At 43.7% G+C, this 17709-nt stretch overlaps 1 long non-coding RNA gene across 1 annotated transcript; it reads left to right on the top strand.

Moving 5' to 3' along the window:
* Nucleotides 1–254: 254 nt before the first annotated feature.
* On the top strand, nucleotides 255–853 carry LOC123157232 (uncharacterized). The gene is made up of 2 exons (XR_006478820.1): nucleotides 255–333; nucleotides 468–853. It is a non-coding gene; the product is annotated as an uncharacterized lncRNA (long non-coding RNA).
* Nucleotides 854–17709: the final 16856 nt, after the last annotated feature.

The raw sequence follows: 17709 nt of genomic DNA on the forward strand, positions 1-17709 counted from the left end.
AAAACAATACCTTTTGATAGTAGAAACTCCAAAGTTTATGTTAATATATTTTTTATAATATATGACTTGTATTAGGTTGGTCAAATTAACGACCTAGGGGTACGCGTACGCCCTGTAAACTGAGAGAGAGGTAGTATTAATTTGTCACCCCGCAAAAAACCCGGTACTAATTTGTTCTCAAATAAAAGTAGGGGAATTTACGCCATGTCCACTATAAAAGGCTCGCCGTTCATCTCACAATTCATCAGTATCAACACATCATCTAGCTAAAGATGAGGGCCACCCTAACGCTGCTGCTACCTCTCGTGTTCCTCCTCCTCGTGCTAGCACCAGGTACGTGCCCATTTGTTCATGTAATGCCTACGTTGCTTCACAAATTAAATTGATAGTGTAGCTACAAATTAAACTACGGGCATGCATGCATGGTGTTTATATCCCACTAATTCTCGTCTTCTTCTCTGCTGCAGCTAAGGCGAGTTATGATTGTACAAGCCATATCGTCGCGTGCAAGGACAAACCCGAACCACCTTGTCCGTGCAACCAGGCGGAGTGTAACTTCGACAGTCGCATAGCGTACGGTCACCTTGGGTGCCCGAAATCTGCGACCAGCTGCTCTTGGACAGGACTGTGCATGAGTCAGGGGTGTAACTTCACCTACTGCGTATATAGATAAGATAGGCAGGCATGTCGACCTGATAGAATAACAAAGATGATACCATGGATGGCAATGCAGTATGTAGTTTTATTCGCTGCAAAGTGATGTACGTGAATGGTGAATTATTTACATGCCTACCATGGATATGTCTCGTTTTTCATATTATCCTGAAATAAAAAGTGTTCACTTTAGAGTCAATTACATCACAGGTGTCTGAACTTGACGAGAAAATTCATTCTCGAAAAAAAAACTTGACGAGAAAAGTCAGTTTGGTACTAAAACTTGCAGCATAATTGAACCAATGAAAACACTTGGCTTGGGCGTGCATCTATGTGCTCATCATGTTTGTATACATACAATGTGTTGAAGTGGCGCGCCAGCATGACGTGGGCCCCAACAGACAGTGATTGGGAGGTGGGGATGAGGGTGTGTGGCCTTTTTTGGCAGAAAACACCTTAAATTTATTATTTTGTCACGAAAAAGCCCCAGGAATCTTTTTGTTTTTCTAAAACTCCCCTAGATGTGTCTCTATGTCCCTTGGGACCCACCCATCACGAAACAATACAAAGAGAAATTAATACCCGCGAACTAGTCCGTTAAAGATGGTCACGCTAGCCATCACACCAACTCTTAGAGCATCTCCAGTCATTGCCTCCCAGGAGGCATAAAAATCGCCGCCTGGAGGCGAGCCGGCGGTAGAATCGGCTCTGGGGGCGGTTGGGCATCCAGCCGTCGCCCCCAGGTCGCCCCTAGGTGTCGATATCGGCCCAATCCTAGCTGCCTTTCGGCCCACCTTCGGCGAAAAATGGCCCGATATCGGCACAAATCGGCCCATATTCGGCGTGGTTTTTGAGTTAAATATTCATCACAGGAAATCAAGAAAAATCTAAATAGTTCAACAAATAGTACAACAATGGATAGTTCAATAAAAACTCATAATTCATTACACGTCGAGGTAGGCGTCACCCTTGATCCTCCATAGGTGCTCCACCAGATCCTGCTGCAGTTGTTAATGCACCTGTGGGTCTTGGATCTCCTGACGCATATTGAGGTAGGCAGTCCATGTTGCCGGTAGCTGGTGATCAACTTCGGCTAGAGGACCCTGCCTGCAGTATGGTTCAGTGTCAAACAATGGCTCTTCCTGCTCGCTCTCGATGATCATGTTGTGTAAGATGACACAACAAGTCATGATCTCCCACATTTGATATTTCGACCAAGTTTGAGTAGGGTACCGGACAACAACAAATCGAGATTAGAGCACACCAAATGCCCGCTCGGCATCCTTCCTGCAAGCCTCCTGCACCTTGGCAAAGTGGGACTTCTTGCCTCCTGGCACAGCTTTTGAGATAGTCTTCACAAATATAGACCATCTTGGATAGATGCCATCATCTAGGTAGTACCCCTTATTGTAGTGCCACCCATTGACCTTGAAGTTCACCGGAGGAGAATGACCTTCAACAAGCTTGGAAAAGACATGGGAGCACTGCAGCACGTTGATGTCACTGTGAGTTCCTGGCATACCAAAGAAGGAGTGCGAAATCCAGAGGTCCTGTCTGGCCACCGCCTCAAGTACCACACCGCAACCGCCTTTGGCGCCTTTGTACATCCCCTGCCAAGAAAATAGGGAGTTCTTCCATTTCCAATGCATGCAGTCGACGCTTCCAAGCATCCCAGGAAATCCTCTTGCTGCATTCTGTGCTAGGATCCGAGCAGCGTCTTCCGCATTGGGTGTTCGCAAGTATTGCAGTCCAAACACTGCCATCACTGCCGTGCAGAACCTGTAGAAACACTCAATGGTGGTGGACTCGGACATGCGCCCATAGTCGTCGAGTGAATCATCCGGAGCTCCGCATGCAAGCATCCTCATGGTTGTCATGCACTTCTGGATTGAGGTGAATCCAAGTTTGCCGGTGCAATCCATCTTGCACTTGAAGTAGCTGTCGAACTCCCGGATGGAATTCACAATCCTGAGGAAAAGCTTTCGACTCATCCGATAACAGCACCAACATACTTTGTCGCCGTGCAGTGGAGCGTCGGTTAAGTAGTCGGAGTAGAGCATGCATTAGCCCAAGAAGATGTCGGTTCTTTGCTTTCATCCACCTCGGTGTCGAGCCAGCTCGCCGTGGCTTTTCATTGCTCGCCAACAGGCCGGCGAGGGCGGCGAGGATCATGAGATGTTCCTCTTCCTGAACGTCGGCATCGGCTTCCTCCTCTAGTAGCGTGGCGAGTGCCTCCTCGTCGTCCAAGTCCATTGCCGAGCCAGGCAAACCGCCGAACACCTTGCGGGCGCGGCTGGGCGCGCACCCGCCGCTACACTGCCCCTCTACGGCCGGAACGCCGAAAATATCGCCTAGACGGTGGTGGAGAGGCTGCCTCGGTGAAACCTCTACTCTTTTTCTGGGGGGAAATGGCCTATCTAGCAGTGGTGGGTGGTGGGCGGCGCCGGGATCAGCCGGGTGGCGGGCGAGCACGCGGAGGGTGAGAGGCGAATCTGGACGATAGGCTTGACTTTTTGCCTGACGGTGTGGGTCAGACGTGCTTTTCCCTTGCGCCGGAGCCCCCGAGCGCCCCCCCATTGCGTTGGGTACGTCCTGCGGTCGCCGGGCCCAAAAATGGGACGAGTCGGTGGATTTTGGCGTCCTGAGGACACGACTGGGGCAATTTTCCGGTGCCGGCGCGGAAAAAGTCGCCGGGGGGGGGGGGGGGGGGCTGTTGGTGACGCGGCTGGAGAAAACAACTCTTACGTGCTTTTTTTAGAGGTAAAACCTCTTACGTGCTTTTTTTGAGACAAAAAACCTCTTACGTGTTGTTCCCCTAAAAAATAAACTCTTTACGTGATGTCCATCACGCACATGGGGCTAAACTGAGCTGCACAGCGGCCCATTTTTCACACGATAGTTTTTAGTTAATAAATACTATTTATATTTATTATTTTAATTTTCTTTTTCAAATTATAAAATAATAATTTTTACAGTTACGTGAATATTACTTTGAATAATAATATTTCTCTTAAAGCGAATACATGAATATAGCCTAAAAATACACTGTTTTTTTCTGAATACATTAATAATATTTATGTAATTCAAATGAATACCATTATTTTGGTTATGTAAACATTTCTAAATAGTCATGTGTATTTTTTTGAATTGTGTGAACATTATTTTAAATAAGAACATTTTTTAGAATTGCATGAACATTAGTTTAAATAAGTATATTCTTTATAATTACGTGAACATTATTTTAAATAGTTTATTTCATTTGTAGTGACATTATTTATAATTTAAATATTTCTAAGGGTTGTTTTGTGTTGATTTAAATATTTCTAAGTTTTTAGACAATCTCACGAAGCTTTATTCAACCGTCACCATGTTGACACGGCGAATGGAATGCCGACGGGCTGTCCTGACCAAACATGTCGGCCAGGCCCTAACTGCAACGCATGCTTCGCTAGATTGTGAGCCTCAATATTTGAGCTCTTAAATTCGTGGACTATATTACATGAAGTAAAAGTAGTGGAATTAAATCTAATCTCCTGAATGACCGCTCCATAGACGGAACCACTTCCACGATGAATTTCTTCCACAACACCTCGGCAATCTGACGCTGGATGAATCCGATGCAAGTTCAAGTCTTGAGATAGGGACAAACCATCCCTAATCGCCATTGCTTCCAGTGTAGCCGGGTCCCCTATGTTTGGGAATACTTGGGCCGAAGCACCTAAGAAAATTCCTTCCGTGTTTCTGCCAATAACCCCTACAACACCATACCCGACGGATCCTCCCACCGTTGCATCGACATTAAATTTCATGTGTTGCTCTAGAGGAGCTAACCAGCCCCCTCGCCTTGGTGCCACAGCGCCCTGAACTTTGTATATTGGTGTTAAAACCTGCAGTTCCCCCAGGTATGCATTTACAAAATCATGAGTAGCATGTGGGCTTTTATATATGTCCTCATATATTGCCTTGCGTCGAGCGCCCCAAATGGCCCATAATGTTACTGCAAACCTGACAAAATCCTCTCTTGGAAGTGCTTTCCCAATAGAAAAAATCCAACTTTTTGCACACTCCTGTTGGTTGATGCTGAGTTGATCAAGAATGGCTTCAGAAGAAAGTGCCCATGTACTGCAGGACACCGGGCAATTCAACAACGCATGCCTCCACGTATCATGAGCTTTGCATAGACTACATGACGAAGTAGTTGCCATATTTCCATGATTAAGCATTGCCCCTGACGGTATAGAGTTTTTAGCCAAGCGCCATAGGAAAACTCTAATTTAGATGGAACTTGCAGCTTCCACAATGCTTTCCATTCATTACCCTCTTCATGGTGTGAAGTTTCTACTCTGCCCTCAAGCCAACCCTCCCAATTGAGCTTAGTCCGTAGTAGCATCCGGTATGTCGAGCTGACTGAGAAGTTGCCTCGTGGTTCCTCACTCCACGCGCAAAATTCAGCAAGCCTGCGAGTACATAAAGGAATTTTGAGTATTACCTCAGCATCAATTGGTGTAAACATTGTCCGAGCAAGATCCTCTTTCCAGGAAGTTGTAGCTGCTTCAATCAATTCTGACACTTTTCGATGGGGGTTCTGAACTAAAGAGAGGTAACTGGTCTCTTATAACTTTCTCTAGGCAGCCAGTTTTGCTCCCATATGTCCGTACTTTCTCCATCTCCTATCCGACGTATGATACCTTATGCCATTATATCTCTTCCATCAAGAATAGCTCTCCAAATCTACGAGGGGTGGGATCCCAATTCTGCATGCAGTAGAGCACAGTCTGGGAAATAGATAGCCTTCAAAAAAATTTCACTCAAAGAGTCCGGATCATCCATGAACCTCCATGCCTGTCTAGCCAAAAGTGACAAATTAAAGAGCTCTAGGTCCCGAAAGCCAAAATCCCCCATGTACTTCGGCGTTGTCATAGCATCCCAGGCTACCCATGCTGGTTTTCGTTTCCCTCTCTTGCTTCTTCACCAAAACTGCCTGATGATAGATGTGACATTCTCACACAAACCTCTAGGAAGCCTGAAACAATACATAGAGTATACCACCAACTTTATGAGCACCTCCTTTCTAGCTGCTGACAATGATTTCCCCATCCATCCTTTCACCTTTTCCCACACTCCGTACCACAAAAAATTGGAAGTACCATTCTTTGAGTGTCCCACTTCCGTTCGCATGCCCAAATAATGATCGCTGAGAGACTCATTTTGTACCTGGAGTTTCCCCTTCACCTCGTCCCTTACTACTTGGGGACAACCTTTACTGAAGAAGATGAATGACTTTGAATTATTTACTTTCTGACCTGAGGCCCTGCAATATAAGTCCAGTAGGTTTGATACCTTCTCTGCACCCTCCACACTAGCCTTGAATAGCAACAGGCTGCCATCTGCAAATAAAAGATGGTTAATGGTAGGAGCCGTTGGCACCACCTTAACACCTGCCAACAATGATGACTGAGAAGTGGATTTCAGGAGGCATGAAAGGCCCTCTGCTGCAATCAAGAAAAGGTAAGGGGATACTGGATCTCCCTGCCAAAGCCCACTAGAGTGAACTGCCGAAGCTTCTCTCCATTAAATAGAACTGGAAAGGACACACTGGATATCATAGACATGACTGTGTCAATTCATCCTTGTGCGAAGCCCAACTTACCCATTATATTTCTCGGGTAAGCCCACTCCAACCTATCATAAGCTTTCATCATATCCAGCTTGAGAGCACAAAAGTTGTTATTCTTTGACCTGCTATGCTTCATGAAATGTAAGCATTCATAGGCACAAATGATATTATCTATTATCAACCTCTCTGGCATAAAGGCAGACTAATCCTGCGAAATTATATTTGGTAACACTTTTTAACCTATTGGCCACTACCTTTGATGCTATCTTATACAAAACATTGCATAAACTGACCGACCTAAATTGTGGAAGGAGGGTGGGGTTAGTTACCTTCGGGATAAGTACCAAGATAGTATTGTTTATGCATTCAGGGCTCTCCTCTCCTCTAACAATTCTGATAACTATGTTTGTCACATCATCCCCACAGGCATCCCAGTGCTTCTGATAGAACTAGGCTGGGAAGCCATCAGGGCCTAGTGCCTTTGTGGGGAACATCCGGAAGAGTGTTGTTTTGACCTCCTCTCATGTGTAAGGGGCACATAGATCATAATTCATGGCCACTGTAACCTTGCGTGCAACATGTTGAAGCACCTCCTCTATGCCTTGCACCCCTTTGGAAGTGTATAATTGCTCATAGAAAGCAGTTGTCATTGATCTCAATTCAGTGGGGTCGTCCACCATAACCCCCTCAAGAGCTCTAATCATATTCTTTTTCCTCCGTAGACTGGCCCGCAGATGAAAGAACCTTGCGTTTTTGTCACCTGGCGAGAGCCGCTCCACATGGGCCTTTTGCCTCCACATGATCTCCTCACAATGATACAGCTCAATCAAACACTCATTAATTTTCAACTCTCATGGGTAGGAGCCGAGCGTAGCGGATCCCTCGCAGTTCTTCAAGTTTTTGTTTCACACTTTTTATTTCATGCCTGACACTCCCAAAATACTGCTTACTCCAAATGGATAACCCCCTAGAGACACTCGCCAATTTATTATGTAGTTGTTGGATGTTTTCTCAAGGGCCTCCTACAAGCCATTCGGTGTTGACAGTCCCTCCAAATTCCTCGTGTTGTTCCCACATAGCCTCATACCTAAACACCCGAGGTGGTATTGTTGCATGCACTTGTCCAAAATCAAGGAGTATTGGTCCATGATCAGAAGTAGCAATGATGTTCCAGACTTGCCGCAGGGAACTGCGCCATCCACTGGGGGTTGACTAGCGCCCGGTCCAATCTACACCTAGTATAAGTCCCGCCGGCCACTTTGTTTTCAAAAGTCCAAAACCTTCCTTTGTATCCAATGTCCATAAACATGCAAACATCCGTAGTCTCTCTAAAATCTTGGATTTGTGCATTACTACATTGACCAACCCCCTCATGCTCACTTGGACATAAAACTTCATCGAAATCACAACCACAGCCACGGGAGGGAGCCCAATGTGCTTATGTTTTTTAAATCTGTCCATGTCTGGTGCCTGAGGTGAGTTCGATTCTCTCCATAAACATAGGTTAGTCTCCAAAGATCCTAACCGTTCTCCTCAATGGGCACGTCTATATGATAACAAGAATAACCCAGAACTTCAACTTTTATTTCATTGTTCCAAAACAAACCTAATCCACCACTTCTACCTTGACTATCAACTGCAAATGCTTTATCATAACCCAAAGTACTAGCTAAAGATTCTACCCTAGATCCATCGATCTGTGTTTCAACAATGCATAAGATGGTAGGGGGAAACTTCTTCATGAATTCGAGAAGCTCTTGGACTGTCGCAGCGTTTCCCACACCACGACAGTTCCAGCATAACATAATCATTGGCCCGGGTGGCGCTCCTCGAAGGAGCCCGCCAAAATTTTCACCAGTTTGCTCTCACTATCTCCATGTACTTCTCCTGTGTGAGTGTGCTTGGGATCCCTGGTAGGTGGTGGGCTGATAACATTGGCGCCAAAAGGAACCATAGTTAGCTCATTGTCCTTGGCATCTGCTACATGTTTCGCTTGTCCCGTTTTGGCATTGGAAACACCATCTGTTTATTCTCCTCTATTGTGGTACCATTCATCCAACATCATGTCACTAGCTGTTGAGTCTGGTTCTTCCTCATGCCTGTATAGTTCATTCCCATATGCCTCCTTCCCAGCATCCCGGTTAACCTGTTCGGCCACCTCTATGCCCCCCCCCCCCGACGTCCAGGGCCACCACTAGAACTACGGCCAACCCGCATCGTCCAGGAGGCTCGGAATTCTTTAAACACTAGTGCAGTTGTGCTCTTTAAAAACATGAACCAAGGTCCACATACTGCACACCAATCAGGGAGGCGCTCATACTTGACCCTATAAATTTGCCTCTCCTTATTTCTGATTAGGGACATCACATTCTTCAGAGGATTGTGGACGTTGATCCTGACCCAGGTGTGGTAAAAATTACCCGTGAAGTCATAGGAAGACTTCTCGACATGTAGTACTTCTCCTAGTTTTGCATCGAGCGATGGAATCAGATGAGCATAATGTTGGGCAACATTGCATGGGAAAAAAATTCTTATGCTCACCAAAATCAATCTAGGAGAAGGACATATACGAGAGGAGAGATTGCATCTACATACCCTTTTAGATTGCTAAGAGGAAGCATTAAGAAACGTGGTTGATGTAGTCGAACGTCACGTTCCAATCATGATCCGTTCCGCGAACTCTTGATCTAGTGCCGAACGGACGGCACCTCCGCGTTCAACACACGTACATCTTGATGATGCCTTCACCTCCTTGATCCAGCGAGCGATGGTGAAGTAGTAGCTCGAGTCCTCCGGCAGCACGACGACATGATAGCGGTGGTGGTGGAGAAATCTCGGTAGAGCTTCACCAAGCACTACAGAGAAGAAGATGGACTACGAGGGGGAGGAGGAGCAGTGCCGTGGCACAAATAGATCTGTATGGGTGCGGCTGCCCTCTCTCCACCTCTCTATATATAGGGGGAAGGGAGGAGGAGGGGGCACTGCTAGATCCAATCTAGGGGCGGAGGCCAACAAGGGGAAACGCTAGATGGGTTTTGGCCCCCCACCCCTTAGGAGACTTGGACCCCAAGGCAAAGGGGTGTCCTGCCCTAGGGAGGCGCCCCACCTCCTCTCGCAACGTGGGAAGGGGACTTGGGAGGTGCACAGCCCCTTAGTGGGCTGGTGTGCGCCCTCCACTTGGTCCATGAGGCCCCCCAACACTTGCCCCTCCCCCCCCCCCCCGGAAACACCTTTCGGTCATGCTGGTCATCACCAGGTACCCTCGGAACACTTCCGGACTCCAATACCCTTCGTCCAATATTTTCTTCCTAATTCATCAAAGGTTACTATTTCTTCTTTATTCGGGTCTATCTCTTGGACCTCTTTTTCTTTTGCTTAGGTTTAGCCGAGGTAGTGGACAAACAGAGGGGAAGAAAATATGGCGGGGGACAAATTTCTTGTGATTGTGAGCAAATAGAATTGCTTGTCTTGTTTAATTATGTTCAAATTGAAATTTACAGAAATTTTGCAAAAAAAGTAAACTCTTCCATTGAAGATTTTTTGACCATTCCGGAGTTCCTCTTCATGTCCGGGGTCTCATCCGGGACTCCGAACAACCTTCAGTAACCACCATAATGACTCAACTATACTTATATTGTCACCAAATGTTAAGTGTGTAGACCCTCCGGGTTCGAGAACTATGTAGACATGATCGAGACACCTCTACGGTCAATAACCAATAGCGGGACCTGACTGCCCATTTTGGCTCCTACATATTCGACGAAGATCTTTATCGATCAAACCTTGGTGTCAAGGATTCAGCTAATCTCGTATGTAGTTCCATTTGTCGATCGGTATGGTACTTGCCTGAGATTCGATCGTCGGTATCTCCAGACCTAGTTCAATCTCGTTACCGGCAAGTCTCTTTACTCATTCTGCAATACAAGATCCCGTGACTAACTTCTTAGTCGCATTGCTTGCAAGATTCTTGTGATGTTTTATTACCGAGAGGGCGTAGAGATACCTCTCTGTCATACGGAGTGACAAATCCCAGGCTTGATCCATGCCAACTCAACAGACACCCTCGAAGATACCTGTAGAGAACCTTTATAGTCACCCAGTTACGTTGCGACATTTGGTACACACAAGGTACTCCTCGGTGTCAGTGAGTTGCATGATCTCATGGTCATTGGAACATATACTTGACATGCAGAAAATGATCGCAATAAACTTCACACGATCATATGCTACGTTTCTAGTTTGGGTCTTGTCCATCACATCATTCTCCTAATGATGTGATCACGTTCTCAAATGACAACTCATGTCTATGGATATGAAACCATAGCCATCTTTGATCAACGAGCTAGTCTAGTAGAGGCTCACTAGGGACAAGTTGTTGTTTATGTATCCACACATGTATCCGAGTTTCCGATCAATGCAATTCTAGCATGGATAATAAACTTTTATCATGAACAAGGAAATATGATAATAACTAATTTATTATTGCCTCTAGGGCATATTTCCAACAGTCTCCCACTTGCACTAGAGTCAATAATCTAGTTCACATCACCATGTGATTATATAACACCCAATGAGTTCTAGGGTTTGATCATGTTATGCTTGTGATAAAGGTTTTAGTCAACGGGTCTGCAACATTCAGATCCGCGTGCTACCGCACTCCACTTGGATCTATTCCAAATGGCTGCTCCACTATAAGTATCTGGTTTGCTAAGACTCATCCAGATTGGTGTTAAAGCTTGCATCGATGTAATCCTTTACGCCGAACTCTTTATCACCTCCATAACCGAGAAACATTTCCTTATTCCTCTATGGATAGTTTTGACCGCCTTCCAGTGATGATCCACTCCTGGATCACTCTTGCACACCCTTGCCAGACACGTGGCAAGGCACACATCAGGTGCGATACACAGCATGGCATACCGTATAGAGCCTATGGCTAAGGCATAGGGGATGACCTTCGTCCTTTTTCTTTCCACTGCTGCGATCGAGCTTTGAGTATTACTCAACTTCACACCTTACAACTCAGGCAAGAACTCCTTCTTTAACTGATCCATTTTGAACTCCTTCGAAAACATGTCAAGGTATGTGCTCTATGAAAGTCTTATCATGCATCTTGATCTATCTCTATAGATCTTGTTGCCCAATATGTAAGCAGCTTTACCCATGTCTTCTTTTGAAAAACTCCTTTCAAACAACCCTTTATGTTTTCCAGAAATTCTACATCATTTACGATCAACAATATGTCATCCACATATACATATCAGAAATGTTATAGAGCTCCCACTCACTTTCTGGTGTATACAAGTTTCCTGCAACCTTTATATAAACCCAAAAGCTTTGATCACCTCATCAAAGCATATGTTCCAACTCCGAGATGCTTGCTCCAGTCCATAGAAGGATCACTGGAGCTTACATACCTTTTAGCATCCTTAGGATCGACAAAACCTTCTGGTTGTATCACATACAACCTTTCCCCATGGAAACCGTCAAGGAAACTTTGTTTTGACATCCATCTGCCAGATTTCGTAATTGAAAATGCAGCAACTGCTAACATAATTCCAACAGACTTTAGCATTGCTATGAGTGAGAAAGTCTCGTCATAGTCAACTCCTCGAACTTGTCGGAAACTTCTTTGCGACAAGTTGAGCTTCATAAATGGTGACATTACCATCAGCGTATGTATTCTTCTTAAAGATCTATTTATTCTCAACGGCTTGCTGATCATCGGGCAAGTCCACCAAAGTCCATACTTTGTTCTATTACATGGATCCTATCTTAGACTTCATGGCTACTAGCCATCTATTGGAATCTGGGCCCACCATTGCTTCTCCATAGCTCGTAGGTTCACCATTGTCCAACAGCATGACCTCCAAGATAGGGTTACCATACCACTCAAAAGTTGTGCGTACCCTTGTTGACCTACGAGGTTCGACACTAACTTGAACTGACGTAGCTTCATGATCATCATCATTAGCTTCCTCTTAAACTAACGTAGGTGCCATAGAAACATCTTTCTCTGCTGCGCTACTCTCTGGTTGAAGTAAAGGTTCAACAACCTCATCAAGTTCTATCTTCCTCACACTTAATTCTTTTGAGAGAAACCCTTTCTCAAGAAAGGACCCGTTCTTAGTGACAAACACTTTGCCCTCAGATCTGAGATAGAAGGTATACCCAACCTTCTCTTTTGGGTATCCTATGAAGACACATTTGTCCGCTTTGGGTTCGAGCTTTTCTGACTGAAGCCTTTTGACATAAGCATCGGAGCCTCAAACCTTAAGAAACGACAACTTAGGTTTCTTGCCAAACCATAGTTCATACGATGTCATCTCCACGGACTTGGATGGTGCCTTATTTAAAGTGAATGTAGTTGTCTCTAATGCATAACCCGAAAACGATAGTGGTAGATTGATAACCCGCAATTATACGGGATAGTTGTAGCCTCTTTCAATAAGTAAGAGTGTCAAACCCAACGAGGAGCTAAAGGTAGAACAAATACTCTCTCAAGTCCTATAGGCCACTGATACGACTCTACGCACGCTTAACGTTCGCTTTACCTAGAACAAGTATGAAACTAGAAGTACTTTGTAGGTGTTGTTGGACAGACTTGCAAGATAATAAAGAACACGTATATAAAAGCTAGGGGCTGTTTAGATAAAGAAGCAATAAAGTAAATATAGTGAGTGTGGAAAAGTGGTGGTAGGAGTTGTGAAATTGTCCCTAAGCAATTGACTACGTTACTATACCGGTAATCACTATTGCAATTCTATTTGAGGGAGAGGCATAAGCTAACATACTTTCTCTACTTGGATCATATGCACTCATGATTGGAACTCTAGCAAGCATCCGCAACTACTAAAGATTCATTAAGGTAAAACCCAACCATAGCATTAAAGTATCAAGTCCCCTTTATCCCATACGCAACAATCCCCTTACTCGGGTTTGTGTTTCAGTCACTCACGCAACACACTATAAGCGAATCATAAACGTATTGCAACACCCTACAGCGGGAATCCCTCACGCTTGCACGACACGGAGGGCACAATAGGACAGCACCAATAATAAAACATGCAACTCAAACCAATCATAGCAATTCATCAATCATCGATAGGACAACGGAAATCTACTCAGACATCATAGGATGGCAACACATCATTGGATAATAATATGAAGCATAAAGCACCATGTTCAAGTAGAGGGTACAGCGGGCTGCGGGATAGTGGACCGCTGTAGATAGAGGGGGAAGGTGATGGAGATGTTGGCGAAGATGACGGAGGTGTTGGTGAAGATCGCGGTGATGATGATGGCCCCCGGCAGCGTTCCGGCGCCACCGGAAGCAAGGGGGAGAGAGCCCCCCTTCTTCTTCTTCTTCCTTGACCTTCTCCCTAGATGGGAGAAGGGTTTCCCCTCTAGTCCTTGGCTCCCATGGTGTGGGAGGGGTGAGAGCCCCTCCGAGATTGGATATATCTCTCTATTTTTGCGTTCCCAGATTCTGCCCCTTCACCATTTCTTTTATATCCGGAGATCCGTAACTCCGATTGGGGTGAATCTTTCACCCAGATTTTTCTCATAAAATTAGCTTTCTTGCAGAAAAACAAGAGCGTCAACCGCCTTACGGGTAGCCCAGGAGAGTGCCAGGCGCACCCAGGGGGAAGGGCGTGCCCCCTATCTCCTGGCCACCTCGGGCACCATTTTGCGTTGATTCTTCCTCCGAAAAATCCCAAATATTCCAAAATAATTCTCCGTCCGTTTTTATCCCGTTTGGATTCCGTTTGATATTGGGTTTCTACGAAACATAAAACATGCAACAAACAGGAACTGGCACTGGGCACTGGACCAATATGTTAGTCCCAAAAATAGTATAAAAAGTTGCCAAAAGTATATGAAAGTTGAAGAATATTGGCATGGAACAATAAAAATTTATAGATACGACAGAGACGTATCAGCATCCCCAAGCTTAATTCCTGCTCGTCCTCAAGTAGGTAAATGATAAAAAAGATAATTTTTGATGTGGAATGCTACCTAGCATAATCTTGATCATATGTCTAATCATGGCATGAATATTAAGATACGAGTGATTCAAAGCAATAGTCTATCATTTGACATAAAAACAATAATACTTCGAGCGTACCAATAAATAAATCATGTCTTTTCAAAACAACAAGGCCAAAGCAAGCTTATCCCTACAAAATCATATAGTTTGGCCATGCTTCATTTTCGTCACACAAAATGCCCCCATCATGCACAACCCCGATGACAAACCGAGCAATTGGTTCATACTTTTTAACGCGCTTCAGATTTTTCAACCCTCACGCAATTCATGAGCGCAAGCCATGGATATAGCACTATAGGTGGAATAGAATATGATGGTGGAGGTTTATATGGAGAAGACAAAAAGGGAGAAAGTCTCACATCAACGCGGCTAATCAACGGGCTATGGAGATGCCCATCGATTGATGTCAATGGGAGGAGTAGGGATTGCCATGCAACGGATGCACTAAGAGCTATAAGTGTATGAAAGCTCAAACTGAAAACTAAGTGGGTGTGCATCCAACTTGCTTGCTCATGAAGACCTAGGGCATTTGAGGAAGCCCATCGTTGGAATATACAAGCCAAGTTCTATAATGAAAATTCCCGCTAGTATATGAAAGTGACAACATAGGAGACTATATATGAAGAACATGGTGCTACTCTGAAGCACAAGTGTGGAAAAAGGATAGTAACATTGCCCCCCCCCCTTTTTTTTCTTTTTTTCTTTTTCTTTTTTTTCTTTTTTTGGGTGGGCTTCTTTGGCCCCCTTTTTATTTAGGCTTCTTTGGCCTTCCCTTTTTTTTTCCTTTTCTTTTTTTCATGGGGCAATGCTATATAATGATGATCATCACACTTTTATTTACTTACAACCCAATATTACAACTCGATACTAGAACAAAGATATGACTCTATATGAATGCCTCCGGCGGTGTATCGGGATGTGAAAAGATCTAGCATAGCAATGACATCAAAAAACGGACAAGCCATTAAAACATCATGCTAGCTATCTTACGATCATGCAAGGTAATATGACAATGAATGCTCAAGTCATGTATATGATGATGATGGAAGTTGCATGGCAATATATCTCGGACTGGCTATGGAAATGCCATAATAGGTAGGTATGGTGGCTGTTTTGAGGAAGATATAAGGAGGCTTATGTGTCATAGAGCGTATCATATCACGGGGTTTGGATGCACCGGTGAAGTTTGCACCGACTCTCGAGGTGAGAAAGGGCAACGCACGGTACCGAAGAGGCTAGCAATGATGGAAAGGTAAAAGTGCGTATAATCCATGGACTCACATTAGTCATAAAGAACTCATATACTTATTGCAAAAGTTTATTAGCCCTCGAAGCAAAGTACTACTACACATGCCTCTAGGGGATAGATTGGTAGGAAAAGACCATCGCTCGTCCCCAACCGCCACTCATAAGGAAGACAATCAAAAAAACACCCCATGCTTCAAATTTGTCACACAACGGTTACCATACGTGCATGCTACAGGACATGCAAACTTCAACACAAGTGTCTCTACAATCCACAACCACCCACTAGCATGACTCTAATATCACCACCTTTATATCAGAAAACTATTGCAAGGAATCAAACATATCATATTCAGCGATCTACAAGTTTATGTAGGATTTTATGACTAACCATGTGGATGACCAGTTCTTGTCATCTCTCTAAATAGATACAAGTGAAGCAAGAGAGTTTAATTCTTTCTATAAAAGATATGCCCACTCTCTAACAAATATAAGTGAAGCAAAAGAGCATTCTACAAATGGCGGTTTTCTTATATGAAGAGAAATAGGCAATCCAAACTTCAAATGATATAAGTGAAGCACGTGAAGCATTCTATAAAGCCATACTCAAAAGATTTAAGTGAAGTGCAATGATAATTCTATAAATCAACCAAGGACTATCTCATACCAGCATGGTGCATAAAATAAAAGTGAAAAACTAAATGCAAAAGACGCTCCAAGACTTGCACATATCGCATGAACGAAACGAATTCAAAAACATATCGATACTTGTTGAAGAAAGAGGGGATACCTTCCGGGGCATCCCCAAGCTTAGACGCTTGAGTCTCCTTGAATATTTACTTGGGTTTCCTCGGGCATCCCCATGCTTGAGCTCTTGCCTCTCTTCCTTTTCCTCATATCGAGACCTCGATTAGACACTTCATCCACACAAAACTTCAACAGAAAACTCGGTAAGATTCGTTAGTATAATAAAGCAAATGACCACTCTAAGTACTGTTACTGTTGCAAACCAATTCATATTTTGTTTTTGCATTGTGTCTACTGTAATATAGCTTTTCCATGGCTTAATCCACTGATATAAATTGATGGTTTCATCAAAACAAGTAAACTATGCATCAAAAACAGAATCTGTCAAAAACAGAACAGTCTGTAGTAATCTGAACATTCACCATACTTATCGTACCCCCAAAATTCTACCAAAATTAGGAAAAATAAAAAAGTTGTATATCAAGACAGTGCAAAAGTAATCAGAACCATTTCACGTTCTAGTTAAAAAAGTAAAATCGGGCACTACAGCCAAAGTTTCTGTCCTGCACCGTACAAACCAACAAGCATTGTAAACATCCTAAAGGAAAACCTTGGCACATTATTTTTATAATACAATGTAATTGTACAAGGGGATAATTATTTTTGATGAAAAGTTCTGTAATCAAGATTCACAAAGTCTCCATGAGCATGAACAAAGTTCAAGGAGCTCCCCCACTTCAACAATGCTTGTCTCTCTCACTTTCGCTTTCCTTTTCGAAAAGTTTTTGTGTTCCCCTCTTTATTTTTTTGTTTTTAAACTATATAAAAGCACTCAATAGAAATAAATGACTCTCTAAAACTTCCGGGTTGTTTCCCTGGCAGCGCTTTCTTTAAAGCCATTAAGCTAGGCATTTAGTGCTCAAGTAATGAATCTACCCGGATCCCAAGGTATATCAAAGCCAATTTTAATTAACAATGATTTGTAATTTAGTAGTGAGCACAAAGTAACATATATCATGCAACAAGGAAGTCTAACTCTCTTCTTATGCATCGGCATGTCATAAAAGAACAATTCATGTACACATAGTAAAGGCCAATGCACAGTATAAGCAGTTTCTTGCAATTTTATTGTATTGGAAACATAAAGAGGCGGAGATATAGTTCCTCTCTCATAATAATTGCAAGTAGGAGCAGCAAGCACATGCATAGTAGATTCATCAAAATCATCATGTGCAATGGTAAAAGGCAACCCATCAATATAATCGTTAATAAGCACAAACTTCTCCAATATAGTGTAGTTTGGAGAATTCAAAAAGATAATAGGACTATCATGTGTGGGTGCAATAGCAACAATTTCATGTTTAACATAAGGAACTATAGCAAGTTCATCTCCATA

Source organism: Triticum aestivum, chromosome 7B (genome assembly GCF_018294505.1).
Source record: "Triticum aestivum cultivar Chinese Spring chromosome 7B, IWGSC CS RefSeq v2.1, whole genome shotgun sequence".
NCBI lineage: Eukaryota > Viridiplantae > Streptophyta > Magnoliopsida > Poales > Poaceae > Triticum > Triticum aestivum.